Genomic DNA, 16,984 nt, shown 5'->3' on the forward strand with positions numbered 1-16,984 from the left:
TTATATTTGTGTAACCACTGATCATTAATTACATTTTTGTAACCAATGCAAGAGCAGTGCAAAGTCATTTTGTAAATTCCTTTGGACACTGTGAAGGAAGGTGTTAGTCATGATTTCGTGGATTTCAGGTTTTCTGTTGGTCACATTTTTCATTATTACTTGTTTTGGCTGTTGTTTGATTTGCAGATGCTAGTCAAGTTTGCTATATTTGTTTATTTATTTAGTCAGTTATTTTTTGTTTTGTTGGTGTAGTCCCACTAGACCTGTTGCCTATTTTCAGGGGAAATGATTGGATCATAGGTAGTGTCTAGGCTAGCAATCACTAGCTGCACATCCCAAACCATTTAGGTCCCTAGAATCATGGGGCAAGGACAACAGAGAAATTCCCCTTCTCTTTTTGCACCATCCCATTTCTGGAATAAAGTTGGCTGGGAGGAGATGCATGATGGTGGATGTAGAGGTACAACAGTGAGCTTAACAAGTGGGTGTAAGGTTTGGAAAGAAGAAGGTCGTGATTGAATATGGTGTTATGATACTTAAGGAAGTTTGTGGAGATTATTGAATTATGGAAGACATTTAACTTTTAATGGAAAGATTGATTCTTAACTTTAGTAGTTTTATGGAAGTTGGGCAACATAGCTATGATATATATGTTTCCAGTAAAAAAAAAATAGAAACATTGTTGCACATGCTGTGTACGATAATATGAAGATCAAGGATGAACCCAGTAAAATAAGGTTTGCTGTATGTCAAAACTTAAAAGGTGGTTTGGGGTTGATTTATGCAAAAGTGTATTTAGCATTGTTACGTTTATTTATGGGTAAGGAAAACTATTATTTCAAAAGATGAAACTGTGGCTTAGGTTTTATGAATACATTTGAATAATTTGGAAGAAAGTGAAGTGTTAACAGACAGTTGACAGTAAAGAAATAGATAAAGAAGTGTGGAAAGGAAAGAAATATAAGGCATCAAAAAGGACTTTTTTATGTGGAGCGAATAAAGATTTGAATGAAAATATTAGGCTATAAAAAGAAGGGAAAGATCGAGAGAAGTGACTCATTGGTATTCCTTTTGAAGATTATTAAATAAATTACCGGTAAAATGTACAATTGTGCATAAAAAAGTAAACGGCAAATGAAAGATTATGCTTTGTACGAGAAACATCAAGACATGCATTTGTTTTTTTTGGGGGGGGTGAAATATTTACTGATAAGAAAATTGTATATGGGGTACAGGCTGTAGATGTAAATACTGCAGGACATTAAAATGGTTATAGAAAAAGTAGATTTGAACATGTTTTATATCACTTTGGGAATATAATAAGCTAGAACAGATGTTTTCTTTAACAAAAATGGTTAATATTTAAATAATAAGAATGTGGCTAATGCAAAAAAAAAAAAAAGAGTTTGGAACTGAACTGGTTTCTGAAAGAAAATGAATGATGTAATGCGTCATAGAAAAAATGGAAATATGTAGAAATATAATCATGTAAATATGAGCATGTATATATGTAAATAAAGTGCCCCTATTTTTGTCTCAGAGCACCAGAGGCTGCCACTGGTGAGAGGAGTCAGCAAAGATGATGAGAAGCAGCAAAACAGGAGAGAGAGAGAGTGTTTCGCCTTTGTTTTATTACGGGTAGGGAGGTAATCCCAACTTCGTGTGTCGCCGCTAAAGCTGCACGAGAAGCAGCTCTCAGATCACCTAATACCCACAATTCTAGTTTGTTGCGGTTTGCCGCTCAAGCGCTCGACGGAGCTCGAGCACGAGAGATAGAATTTTATTCTTGTATTTTTCTTTTTTCTTTAGTAAGTTGTTTAGTGCTATAAAGAATTTTGTGTGTGTGTTGTGTGTGGTAAGGTATGGGGGAATCTCGCAATCAAGTTATTAAACTTAGTTAGTTCTTCGGGGCCTACCACCCCCTTATTTGATTTGACACAACCGATTGACTTTCACTACTGATTTGGACAATTTTACCGATTCTTTTTTTTTACTGACTATTTTCTACTCTATACTTATGACATGTCTGAAAAGGCCAAATCAGGGTCTGCCGCCTGCCAATGTGGGCAAAAATGTCAGTAACTGACAATCATAGTTCCATCCAGTCCTCTGAGGAATGAAAGACGCGAGCCCAAGTCATCGGCTGTGAGCTCTTCGACTAAAGTTACCTTCAGAAGATGTCTCTTTTCTGACATCTTGGAAAGACAGGCTTAGCTCACTAAAGGAGAGTTCCAGGACGCCATGTGGGTGGCAGCGGCACGAAAAAGGAGATGTGGATAACAGAGATAGGAGGATGGACAGATAATGGAAGAAAATTTTAGTTCATTCAGCGGCTTTGCTTCTATGATACTGACTGACCCATTTTACACACTTACCAGAGGGATCTAGTCAAAGAGTTGGGAGAAAACCAAGGTGACAGGGATACCCCCTGGAAACCTTTCCAGCACTCCTGAGAGGAGGCCCGACTGTCCTGCTCTGGAGGCAGTCGGGGAGGTTACAAAAACCCACCCCATCCACCCCATTCCAAAGAAGAAAAAGATGTAAATTTCCTATCTATGTGAGACCCAGCAGCTATAGAAATTTCAAAGCTGCTAGAAAAAGTCATCCAACCAGTCCCAGCGGACCAAATAGGATTAGGGACTTACTCAAGGTTCTTTTTACACAGCATATTTCATAGAGCCGAATTAGATAATTAGATTCATGATATCCTTTGATTCCTCCCAGAAGGAAAAGGATAGTCGACAAAAAACATTTCTCTCCTTCTGTCATCCAAAAGAGTTCTACAATGGCTACTGTTTGCACAATGGTCGTTCAACAGCTACCTCTGACACACAAAATTCTGATTACAAACATATGCAAATCACATCTAACGACCATTTGTGCTACCGCACGCGTCAGCAGCGATAACCTCAATGTTCTGGAGTTGAGGGCAGTGTTTTACATAAACAAGCAAGGGGAACCAGGTCTTATCAACTATGCAGAGAGGCCATGAGAATTTGCAACACGACATATTTCTCGCAAGCCTTCGCAGCCTTCCTAGCACCTGTTTATGTCTCCAATGAGCGCCAAGAAAGCCAACAACCTTCAGAGATTGCATCACTGCATTCGGGACCTTGGATGCTGGACCCAGAGCCAGATCCACTCCATCTAGCAGCTTGGTTGCGCTCCCTTTTTTCTAGCCAGGTCTGATTCCCTTACGGCGGTTCAGAATATATTAGTGGCTTCTCATAAAGCTTCCACTACAAAACCTACACCAGTAAATGGAACGTTTAGCCTTCTGGGCTAATTCACATCATTTGCCATTGAACAAGATCTTGGAGTTTTGACAGAATTGTTCCATGAAGGAGCTTCTCCTGCTACTTTAAGAGTGCATTTGGCTGCCATTTCTAACTTTCATGTGGAAGAATGTGGTGCACCTATTATGGCTCACAGACTTTGTAAAGCTTTTTAAAAGGATCTTTTCACATCAGACCACCAGTTAGAATTCCTACATCACCTTGGAATCTGAACCTCACTTTCTAAATTGATGTTGCCCCTTTGAGCCAGCCTCAGTTTGCCCATTGAAATTTTTATCGTGGAAAACTCTATTCCTGGTGGCCACATCATCCGCTAGGCGAGTGTCGGAGCTTCAGGCTCTTTCTATTAAACACCCTTATTTAATTTTCCACTCTGACAGAGTATCCCTTCGCACTAATCCATCCTTTCTCCCCAAAGTTTGCTCTACTAATAATATTAATCAGTCCATTGAATTACCCACCTTTTTCAAAAATCACTCTAATAAGTTAGAGTATATGTGTTAGATGTCCATAGACAACTCAGGTTTTATTTGGATAGAACAAAAGATCACAGGAAATCTGATCAACTGTTTGTAGCCTTTGCTGACAGCAGGAAGGGTGTAACTCTTTCCAAATGGCTAACTGATTAATCAAACCTTATCGGTCAAACCTAAAGGACATTCAGCTCACGCAGCTCGCTAACCATTAGACCGATTTTCAGCGGCTGCTACTTGGGCTAAACCACATACATTTATCTCTCATTACAAAGTGGACAGGGTTTCTAGGGATAGGGCAACCTTTCAGGATCATGGAGCTAGTTGAACACTCTCATATAGAAGTTATGTCCTAATTTGGTGCCTGGTCTGGAGTATTCTCCTTCTGCAGTTGCAATAGTTGTATTGTATGATACACTTGTGTGTATATATATATATATATATATATGTTTATATGTATATAGATGATCCTATGATTATGTAAATTTTGTTATGTTCTATGGCTGGTTTGCTTGCAAACTAGATCTGAGGTAAAGGCAGAGGGGATTGTGGGTATTAGGTGATCTCTGCAGAGCTTAGATGAACACTCCACATGGAACGTTATGGTAAGGACATAACTTCTATTTATGGATGTTAGTAAAGATCTAAATATTTTTTGTGATATGTAGCAGGATTCTAGCAGTACTGTTTTTTTTCTAGTTTTGCAGGATTATGTAGTGGATACTGTACCCATTAATATCATGTCTTCAGGAGGCCTAGATGACAGTAATTTTGTTTTGGTGATAGGTGAAAAATAACCAGATGACACCACTGCAGTTTCTTGTGGTAATATGGTGGGGCATTGTGCTGAATTGTTGCTGCATAGCAGGGTTATGCTGGGCTCACCAGAAGTGGAGCTGGAGGTTGGTAGAGGTAGGGAAACCACACTCAGATGTGTTTCTTTTGAACTGCAGCATTTCCCAGCTTCATATCTTCAGAAGGAGACTGTTGACAGTCCCACTAGTTGTGCAGGGTCATTGTATTGAAGTGTCTGAGACTATAGTTTAGGTGGTCATTACTGTATCTCAAGGAATTCCAAGTACAGTTCTTTTTAAAAATGAAATGAGGCCTTTTGTCTGTGTTAAGCTAAAAACAGATGAAATCAATACATCTAATATTTCCAAAACTATCATCATTCCTTTGGAGTACCAAGTGCAAAGATGTGCATTCTTTGACTGACTTGGGTCAAGATACTTTTTTGTGAAATTACATTTGAGTCATTCAGCTCATTGCATAATTTTTTTTCAGTTTGTGTGAGAAGATAGATCAATCTCATGTACAAAAATGGGAAAAGGGGTTGTAGATGGATGAATGGATGAGAGGAGGGATCTTTGTAAAGATATGTAATTATAAATGTAAGTATACATACATGGGAAAAGTTAACAGTTTGATTTTGGACTAATATAAACAGACTGACATTAAAGTTTTTTTTTCTGTTAATGTACATTCTTGTAAATAAAACAGATTGATCTGCATTTGGACTGGCTTTTACGAGTTATGGATTACTGTAAATAGTGGAGGAAATACTGTACAACACATTCTTAGTGTAATTAAAGTAGCTGTGGATCGTGTGAGTACTTGGTAATGTCCTGTGATTTAAACAGGGGAATTCTGCGCTTACACACAGGATGCAGTGTAAGAAATGTCAACAGACTGAGAATCATTGGTATAAAGGTGCAGCTGTTCATAATGACTTTGGTCATACCTCTGTAGAACTAGTACAGACAGTAATAAATACAGATGACACCACTACCTATACCATATGTCCTACAAATGATCAATGCGTGTGTCACTTTGATACAGAAAATTTAGAATCAAAACAAGAAATGGTTAATGATTGTGTGTGTTTTTCGGATCATCTTGCAGTTTGGGTGAAGGTTTGAAGGGAATACTGCTGTTACATAGGAAGGAAAGGTCTCAAAATATTGACAGGAAAATGTATGTGGTCACCTTAAATGAAGTTAGAAAGGCTGAAATAATGGGACGATCATAAGAGGCTAGGACATTTTTATAATAATTGTACAGACTGGTAGATGACATTGTAATGAAAGGGGATACTGCCAGCCCAGCTAGTTGGAGTTTTGTAAATAATTATATGTCAGTGGTGGATATCAAAATGATTTATACAAGATGCTTGTGTTACAAATATATTAGAACTGTATGTCATGTGTATGTCAAACTGCTTGTACAGATGCATGTTTTGAAAAGGGTATTTACAGACTGCTGTTTGAAATGTAGCCACAGTGTACTCTACTGGAAGAGAACAGAAAAGTACATCCACTATTATAACTGTTTAAATTTATATATTTTAACAGTGGAAATTGGAATACAGGAAGTTAACTTCAGAAAAATAACTGAAATCAACTTACTTTATGGCTAGGCCAAAAAAAGATGGTATCTTTCAATTTTCAGTATAGCAAGAGACACAGTGTACTAGGAAACTTTCTGTATTGTCTTTAGGGTGAAGTAATTGCTAGTCTTGAAAGCTTGAAGGATGCAGTTGTTTTATGACTTCCAGCATCTTCCAGAGATCTCAGGAGAAGCCCTTGCCTGTATATTTTTACAGGTAGATGCTAAATGCTACCAGCTTCATCAGTGGTTGTTTGTCCTGGGAACTAGCAGTCAGATGACAATAAATGATGTCATTCTGCAAGTTATCCCAGCAGTAATATTTGAGATACTAATTAGAGAAGTCTGTTAGTGAGAATGATCATTCTGCATTCTGTCTTGGACGTGACAACAACTAGATGTTCTGTTCACCGCATCTGCCCTGCTCTGTTAGTAAGTTCTTAGATTACAGTGTTATTCTCTTAGATTCAGTCAGGAATGTAGCAAAGCTTAGTTTAGATATATCTCTTTATTTATTTGAGACTGTCCTGCAATGTTGTTTTAAATATTTCCTGTGGTTTTGAACTCGGATGTTACTGTGAATATATATTTAGTATTGTCTTGTTCTTTTATTATTTATTATTAAATATATTTAAACCTTTCAGTGTGGCTGATTTGTGTAGAGTTATTTAAGTTTTGAGAGTACTTGATTTATTTGGTGACTCTGTGTGGGCCACTCTTAATAAGCTTGCTCTTGGTCAAACTAACATTTGTGTTTATATTAATATTACACAGTAAGATTGGACACCCTTTATTAAGTGCCTTAAAGTAGCTGTTAAGGAGTTGACTGGTGGCAGTGGTAACTACCTTATAGTCTGGGCAGAAGGGGGCATAGTAAACCTGTGCCAGCCTTTCCCAGGTGTGTGTGTGTGTGTGTGTGTGTGTGTGTGTGTGTGTGTGTGTGTGTGTGTGTGTGTGTGTGTGTGTGTGTGTGTGTCAGCTACTTGGGCATGGACAAAAAGCACTTGTTGAACAGAGAGAGAGAGTACTGGAGGTCTAGGCTTGGTCACTCAGCTGAGATCTCGGCTCTATAGCTGTGCCATTGGGGAGTCTTATTTTAGATATTGGAGGGAAGGTAGAGAAACCAGCCCTGGACTGACTATGGTCTCTGTGTGCTCATCATTGAAATCGCACTTGATGCAGAGACCTGCATCTGGAAATACTGTGTGTGTGTGTGTGTGTGTGTGTGTGTGTGTGTGTGTGTGTGTGTGTGTGTGTGTGTGTGTGTGTGTGTGTGTGTGTACTTGTTATCCTCCCAGTGTATGTTCCCCACTGTTGCCAGTGGTGAGGATTGAGACTTCTTGATTACTGGTCCAGTGGTGGGGTATCACTGGCATATACAGTAAAAATGAAAAAGGTATACAGAAATGAAAAGAGTATAATATGGACAGCAGAAAGATAGTTATTTTTCAACTATAAAATGAATGGGCTCTATTTTTATATTGCAGTGATACTGTATTGTTGAGGAGAGAGCATAACATCTATGAGGGTAATGTTAAACAGACAATAGTATTATTTAAAATGTAACTGTAAAAAAGTTAAATATAAAAATAACAAGTTGATGTTCTGGACTCCCAAAGAATATAGAAAGGCAGTATCTTTATCCACAGAATCAGATAATGGGAATTACATGAGAGTATATTCCTACACTGCCTACCATAAACAGATTATTACTGCTAGGCTTAACTGGGATTTGCCATGTTACAAAGGCGGGTAATACATGTTAGATATGGTAATTTAATTGCCAGAGTTTGATAATATATTAGAGTTGGTACTAGGTATAGATGGTTTAAATTATGAATTTCATAAAGAGACCATCATAGAAGGAAAAAATTATTTTCAAGAGTTTTGATTAAGTGGCGGCTGGTGTGGCTCACTGGGTTAGGGACATCAACATGGGTGATGGTGTTGATGGTTTGAATCTGGCAGCATCCACATCTTTAAAGGTGGGAGGATGGCATGATGGTTACCATGTTTACCTTATACACACACGGTGCAAGGTTTGAGTCTCACATGGGGTAATTGGCTAGGGTTAAAATGGCCCACAAGGGCAGTTAGCCTAGTACTAATCTACGGACTTATGAACATGCATAGTGTCTACCTACAAACCTATGAACATGGATGGGTAGGTATGCCAAAAATTCTATACCACACACTCCAGAGACCTCAGCCTCATTACCACAATCACCAGAACATGCTGGAGGGACAGGTACATAACCCAGAAGACTGCCCATGCTCTGGAATAGACTACTAGTAGATGTCAAGCAGAGCACCTCACTGGCCCTCTTCAAGCGAAATCTTGATGAGTGGATGGGAAATAGAAGGTTCACCCCTGGGATTACTCCAGTGGCTCTACTTGATAGAGGCACTGGGAACTAATGTCGGGTGGCATGATGTCAGGGCACTTCTATGGGCTAGGCTTGTAAAGACTCCAGGGCCATTAGCGTAATACACACCTATGAACCTGTAAGTAATTTAAAGGGAGCATTTTGAATGCACAGTTGTATGAGGAGATAATTACATTTATATGAAAGAAGAGGGAAGAGACATTAGAATTGGTGGCCGGTTTTAACATGGTGCATTGTGGATTGCAAATACAAAAAGGCTAGAGATGGTATATACTTGTAAATGTGGTCAGTGGGTAAAAGGAATATGATCTGCACAGGTGTATGAGGACATAATTATATTAAATGGAATGGGGGGTCATTATGTAGAATTAGTAGCCTTTAACATGGTGCAGTATAGATTACAAATTAATAATGAAGGTCATATAGAGAAGGTTGGAAGTGGTACATATCTGTAAATTAGATGCACTGGTATAAGGGACATGAGTCTAAGGAATATTGATGTTATTAAAAGAGTTGGTGTGCAGTATTCATAAAAAGGAGACAGTAGGCTGGTTGACAGCATGTGCTGTTGAGAAAACGTGAATCATGAACAATTATGGGTGATTTAAAATAATTATAGTTTGAGAATACAGTTTGTAAATGTGATTGTATTCATTTTTGCTGATAGTTGATTAAGTGGTTAGTATCAGTTCAGCTACAGACTTAAGCAAGAATGCTCTGTTATCATATTGTTTGTGCTGTTAATTAATACTGTCAGAGTTACTTTAAATACATCTGTGGATGATGCGCGGATGAAGTTAATTTAATATGCATATACCTATTATAACGTATGCAGATGATGTAGTATTTATTGCAAAAATAAGATATGAATAGTAGAGGTAATAAAACAGGCTCCCTGCTGGGTTCCAACAAGTTAAAAACAAAAAAAATGAAAATCAAGGAGAAGAGCAAATCTTGACATGTGGGTAGTTGTAAGGTAATGGGCTGGGTTGGGCTGTGAAGGAGGTTATTGAGACTTTTCCAGCATAGTTTATGATCCTTTTGATGAGCATTCTGAAGGTGATGGCAATGCTTTTTTTTGGTGTCCAGGATGATGGTGATTGTTTTTTTTAATGCCTTTCTTAAATTCTTATTGTATACCATGACGTAGGCATATATACAATAATAGAAAACAAACCATAACAACATTTTAATTTTCTTACATTATACGTATATTTTTTCTCTTTAGTAATTATCATTCAATCCAACATTACATAAATTGCTCAGTTCCTGCCTTCTCCTCCTCCTCCTGACCATTATTCTGCATGAATTGTTCCTACATAAATTGTTCCTACACAACATCCATTTACAGTAAAACTCTCAGTTAACCAGAACTCAAGCAACCAGCACTCTCAAGCAACCAGCAAAAAAAAAAAAATCGAAGAAATACAGTACAGTTTTCATGTTTTGCACTTTGTTTTCCACCAGCAGAAACATACCTTATGTTTTTAGAGTTTTAGAGTTTTAAAAAGGAAGATAGGAATAAATTTCCTTATACCCCAACCTGAGAACAAGTCAAACCAAACAAATAGTATATGGTACAGTATTAGTCAGGCCGTTTTTAATAGTAACTTTCAAGCAATCTGAAACTACAGTTGTTCGGCATCTACCAATCCCCATGGGTGCCGGTTAACTCAGAGTTTACTGTATTTCTGTATAGTTTGCTTAATCTGTTTTCTAAAGATCCCATTTCCAGATTCTTTTAGCTTTTATAATATTCAGTACTTCAGTTGCTGTTGGGTTAGATTTTAATTCCCATTTTTTTTTTGTACTGATTGCTTTTTTGTCAGATAATACCACTGAACTTAATAAAGCCTTACTATGTCTGGGCAATTCTGATCCTATATCCAAACTCAAACGAATAACTTTATTTACAACCATTTGCTCCCCCAACATTTCTGACAAAGTACTCTGCAGAGAATTTTTAAAATCTGCAAATTCATTACATTCCCAAAAAACATATTCCTAGTTACCTCTCATCTGTTCCATCACTCCTCCAGCCTTTGCTGTCTACCTGAGGAAAAAGTCTGTGAAATTTGCCTGTGGTACAAAATTACATGTGCACACTCTTCCAAGCAAAAACACTAAACATGGTAGGCATTGTTGTATGCTTAGGAGCAAGTCATACAGCTACCCCCTCCCTTTAGTATATTATCTTTTATTTCTTTCTTTACAATGTTTATAACCTCCTCTGATTGATTCTTACAGTTATCAGGCAATATTTTATATGCCCTATTAACTATCCCCCTTTTAGCAGCAACTCAGATTTCTCAGTTTCCTAACCATTTTTAAGGTTGTAGTTGTTTTTTATGGGTTAGCCATGTTTTTCATGCCTTATGTCATTCCCGCATTAATTATTTGTTTTGTCTTGCTAGTCACTGAACAAAATTGCTGTTAACCATTCTTCATCCTATTGGGGCATGTGGGTTTATCAAAAAGATGTTGAATGCTAATGTGGCTTCATCCAGTGGCGGTGATTTTAGAATGTTCCTTTTGTATGGCTTTAGTATATAGATAAAGTGCCTTTACTAAATGAAGATATGTTGCAAGATATGTTAAAAGTGGTAGTGCGTTTGGTTGTGGACTATGCATCTAGTGGCATAAGTGAATAGTTTATCATTCAGGGTGTTGTTTAGAGTTCTGTTTTGCGTTATGTTTTGGGAATGATATGTGAAGAGGTGGCTTGCACCCATCACCCTTAGGCTTTCGAATACTGGCCAAGGCTGTTGCCGCCCCCATAGTGCCTTTTTTAGGCAAAGCTCAAAAGATAAACCCACCACCATAAATAGCACAAGTAACCAAAAACTGAGTGTAATGCTACTCAACGCCAGAAGTCTAAACCTCTAAATGCATGCACTCGAGGCACACCTCAGTATGGAGAACATCATCTGTACAATAACAGAAACCTGGTTTAAGGCTCCTGAGAGCACCACAGCACTACTGGGCTATAACTCATACCATACCTTTCGGCCACAGAACCAGGACCGAAACACAAAAGGTGGGGGTGTAGCCATAGTCATCAAGGATACCCACACCTCCAGGTTAGTGGCGCAGCACAATGCATCAGAGATCATCCATGTGCAACTAACAATGGGCAAAACTGCAATCCAAATTGTAGCTTGCTACAGATCACCCACCATGACCCAGGACCCCCATTCCGCTTTTCTAGAAACACTGGGAAATATGAAGGTCCTACCAAACAGCCTAATGCTGTGTGATTTCAATTACCCAAACATAAACTGGGAGAACTACTCAAGTACTAACTCCCTTACCCAACGCTTCCTAGAATTTATAAACTCGAATGCCCTGGATCAACTGGACAACACCCCCACCAGGGGGAACAACATATTGAACCTGGTCATCACCAACATGGGCGACTGGTGTTCCACACCGGAAGTCAACCCCTCGCTGGTTAGATCAGACCATAGACTAATCACTCTGGATATCCACATTCCGCCCCCACCCCCAATCAAGGAAACCACTGTGAAAAACTTTTCAAACGCAAACTTCACATTACTTAAGACCGAGTTGGAAAGGTTCACAGCCTCCATGCTAAAGGACAATGCTGTCCAAGCTGCTGAAACCTTTACAAAGGCACTCCATGAGTATCTGCAGGAATGCATGGATTGTGCAGTCCCAAGTAAAACCAAGACTCACTCCTCCAAGAAAAGGAAACCAGTCTGGTGGACCCCTGCCATAAACAAGCTATACAACAGGAGAAGGAAACTAGTACAGAAAAGAGTAAAATCCAAGAAGGGACGACATCCATGATCAGTATCAGCAAGAAACTACGATCCCTCATTAAATCATCCAAGGCTAGTTTCGAAAAAAAAATTGCCTATGACTCCAAAGATAACCACAAAGCGTTCCTTAGCTATGTCAAGAATGTAAGTGGAAACTCTCAGATCTGCTCTGAGTTAGTGCAGAATGGCACAAAATACATTGACCCAACTGATATTGCCAACATTCTCGCAGACAGGTTTAGTGCAAACGTCACTCCCCTTTCACCCTCTAAAGGGCCCATAACCATACCAGAAGAATGTAGGGCCCCATCAATCACCGACACACAGGTTAAAACAGCCCTATCCAAAGCCAAAAACACAGCTTCAATGGGACTGGACGGCGTCCCAGGATGTGTCTTACAAGAGCTCCAAAATGAACTAACCCCTCACCTAAACACACTGTTCAAACTCAGTCTCTCTCTACAGGCTACGTACCAACAGAGTGGCGCACAGCAACAGTTATCCTGCTTCACAAAGGTGGAGCCACAATGGACCCTGGGAGCTATCGCCCTATAAGCCTGACTAGCCTGGTCTGCAAGGCTATGGAGTGCATCATCATGGAACTCATTAACAGAGACATTGGGAACCTCCAAACCTTGGACCCTACCCAGTTTGGCTTTGTTAAGGGCAGATCATGCCTCCTAAACCTGGTGGACTTCTTTGAGACAGTTACCAAGGCATTAGACAAGGGAAAGGAGGTCCACACAGCCTACCTAGACCTCGCAAAGTCTTTCAACACCATTCCCCATTCTAATATTATAGACAAGCTCACCAGCTTGAACATAAACCCCTATGTCACGAGATGGGTTGCCAACTGGCTCATGGATAGAACCCACTTGGTGAGGGTTGCAGGCTCTACGTCCGACTCTAAACCGGGTTACAAGTGGCGTCCCCCAGGGCTCAGTCCTAGGACCCCTTCTGTTTGGTATATACTTCTCAAAGGTACATGCAAGCATAGGAGGACTATGGCTGACCAAGTTGGCAGACAACTGTAAACTAGAAACCATAATTGATTCACCGGCTGATACAGACACCCTCCAGAAGGGTCTCACTGATACAGATACCTGATGTCAAAATCATGGCCTCAAGCTAAATGCCAAAAAGTGCATAGTCATCCCCTTTGGAAAAAACAAAGTACCCGTGAACTACCATATAGGTGGTAGTCCCCTAAATACAGAAAATGTAATAAGGGATCTGGTGACCCAAGTAGATAGTAATCTCTCCTTTGATAATCATATTGCCAAGGTGGTTAGAAAATCCTTCTATGTGGCCCACCTAAATACAAAAGGGTTCGCATCTAGAACAAAAGAGGTTATTGTGCCTCTCTACTCATCATTCATTAGACCCATTATAGAATACAACGCCCCATTTGGGATGTACCTTACAAGACACCTGCAACAGCTGGAAAGACCACAAAAGTACCTCACCAAGAGGATTACTGGCCTCAAACAGATGCCCTATGCAGCCTGACTCAAGAAACTCCAGCTGTACTCGGTTGCATATCACTTACTCAGAGGTGATCTCTGCCTGACATACAAGGCCATGTCCAACTCAGAACTGATGGATATGCTCCACCTAAAAAAAAAAAAAATCCCGGAGAGCCACACGCTCTAGAGATATAAACCTCACCACAATGATAAATAGGACATGCTGGAGGTATAGATTCCTTTCCCAGAGACTCTCCATGCTTTGGAACAGGATTCCAATATACATCAGGCAGAGCCCCACACTAACACTCCTCAAGAGAAACCTTGACGGGTGGATGGGAAACAGAAAATTTACCTCGGGGATCACTGCAGTGGCTCTGCTGGACAGTGGCGCAGGGAACTAATGGCTCTGCTGGATGGAGGCACAGGGAACTAATCTAAAGGGGTGGCGAAAGCCAACACATTCTGGCTAGGCTTATAAATGCCCTTGGGCAGATAGCCTAGTACTTACCTATGAACCTATAAGCTCCAGTCTAGAGATGAATCTCTCATCTAGTAGTACAGTTAAGAAGTTGGGTGAGTCTGTATATCTTTATGTTAGGTGTAGCTGGTGGCTGCATTTTGCCAGTGGTCTCCTGTGATGATTATCTGACAGTTGGCTTAGAGGATTACAGAAATGTTAAGCTGTTTTCTGTGGTCCGGTGGTGCAAGGTTTGATTCCCTCAGCTTTCATTGCCTAATTGTGTAATTCTGAGCAAGTCACTTAACCAGACACTGCTCCCAGGCTCAGTCTGAAAACTGTCCATCGAGATCAGTACTCTACCCAGGAAAGCAAATACCAATAAATGATAGCATTTCTGGAGCATTTTTTGCCAGTTGAGATGTATACTGCCTCAGTACATAAAAGTTTATGTGGGTTGAGGTTTTATGCAGTGATAAGTAATTTGTCATTGTTGAAAAGAAGGATGTTATGGGGGTAGACTGATTTAGTAATGATGTTTGGATGTAGCATACCCACTCCAGCCTTTTTATCTAATCTTTCAGATCTGATTGTGCTGTATATATAAAGGAAGGAATTTGTTGTCATGGATATGTGACTTTAGCCATGTTTCAGTGTACACTAGGATATCTGAAAAGTTATGAGAAATACAGACATGGAATTCAGGACACTTTGCTGCATATACTTCATATGTTAATGTGAAAGAATGTGAAAGAAAGAGATAGAGTTATTAATGCTAGAGGAATTCCTCTGAGAGGATACAGCTGGTGTTGTACATGGGTACCAGGACTGGGATGTGTATCACCACATAGCTGTAAGGATGTAGGGTGGTCCGTAGTGTAGGTGAAGAATTTTATTTTGTTTTTATATGGGAGTTTGCATGCATCAGTGAGTAAGGTAATTATATATTTAGTTTGTAGACGTGGAAGTGTGTAGTATTAAATATTGTACAACGACTGGCCATTAACATTCAAAAATTAGGACTCTGATTGGTCAGCCCAACCAGCGTGCCCATAGTAAATTGAGCACATACCACTGGAAAAACTTCCGGTCGCCTGGACTTTTTCATTAATGTATGCTATAACTTTTTAAGTTTTCTTCACCCCCAAAAAATAAATAAATAAATAAATAATAAAATTAGAAATCCGGACAGTCTGGAGGTATGAGAGAGACAGGATGGAGAAAATACTAGGAAAATCAAGTACGTTATTCAAAACTAAAGAAGTGTACCTAATTTTCCTTGTAGTTTCTCCATCCTGCCTCTCTCATGCCTCTAAAATGCCTGAGTTTCAACCTTTTAAAAAAAAAAAAAAAAAAGGAGCAACAGAGATCTTTCTTTCTCAGTTGATTCCTTTCCAAAGTACTGATGTACTGTGTAAGCATGGGAGCGTACGTACCATACGAATGAATACTACATAAAAAAAAGCAGCAGGATATCTAAGAAAAGAGGAAGAACACCACGGAGCTGTTATACAAAGACATTATTTAAGAAAAGTAAGTAATTTTTTTCTTAAATAATGTCTTTGTATAATAGCAATAACCAACTCCTGGGTGTGGTATATTGAAGATTTACCCACGGTTGCCGTTGTTTAATCACTTGGGCTTCGCCCTTGTGATTAAACCACACCAACTGTGGGTAAATCTTCAATATACCTCACCCAGGAGTTGGTTATTGCTATAATAGCTTACAGATGAAGTAGAAGATGTTGCTTATTAGAGAAAGTTGAGTGGTGTAGACTCTAGTGTTACGTAGCAGAAGAGTAGTTTTGTAGTTTGTGCAAAATGCAAGAGAAGATAAGACCAAGAGGAGAGCACTTAGGAGAAGCATGGTTTTGCAAGAGGGGTATGTATGTGGAGATGAGGTGTTGAGGGGAGATTGCTGGAGATGTGCACAATTTGAGGAGTAGAAGTTTGGGTAGGAAGAGAGATTGATGTCTGTGAGCTTGTGGAATTCGGATGTGTTATTATGAATAAGCAATGGTGGCTGTAGCTGCTAGGCTTAGTGTGAATTATTTATCTGTGAGTTACACAGGATTGGTAGTGTTTTTAAAGTGTTCTACAGTGTTGACTGTTTTTTGAGCGAGATGATAGCAGAGGGAAGAGGTGTATCTGGATAGGTTTTAATATGTATAAGGCTGGTATGGCTTGATTTGAATGTAATAGGTTATGATTAAAAGTGAGCAGATAACAGAGCTGTGGTTATTTGGGTATAAAGGTAAACAAACCCTTGGGGTGGTAGGGGTTAGAGGTAGGAGGAGAGAGAAGTGGGAATGGAATCAAGTGGCATTAGCCAATCAGTGCATGCATGTGCAATAAGTATCAGAAGGAAGGTGCAAAGCAAAGACGAGAGAACTGCAAGTGCCAGTAAGAATTCAGTTAGCAATACTGGTCAGCACTTACACTGTTATATTCTTGCTTAGCCCACTTTTACCGGGAAATAAGTCTGCTTGACAGGCTTAATGGACATAAAATGTGGGCAAGTCCACCCTTATTAATTATTTTTAGCTTTGCTGTTTGCTTTTACTTTTGCATATATTTTCAAGGCTCAGCAGCAGCTGGATTACTTCTGGTGAGCAGTATGACTGTAAAACATTGCAGTGTAATTTATTTCTGTCTGTGGGATATAATTAAAGTATTTTTTCCATATTTTCTGAGGAAATAATAGACAGCATCACATTGCCTGAACGTACACA

At 39.3% G+C, this 16,984-nt stretch overlaps 1 protein-coding gene across 1 annotated transcript in view; it reads left to right on the plus strand.

Moving 5' to 3' along the window:
* The window catches only part of LOC122794902, a 2,498,277-nt gene that overhangs the window by 1,654,637 nt on the left and 826,656 nt on the right, over nt 1-16,984 (plus strand). The window lies entirely within an intron of this gene.

This window comes from Protopterus annectens, chromosome 2.part1 (assembly GCF_019279795.1).
Source record: "Protopterus annectens isolate FY-2018-M chromosome 2.part1, PAN1.0, whole genome shotgun sequence".
Classification (NCBI taxonomy): domain Eukaryota; kingdom Metazoa; phylum Chordata; order Ceratodontiformes; family Protopteridae; genus Protopterus; species Protopterus annectens.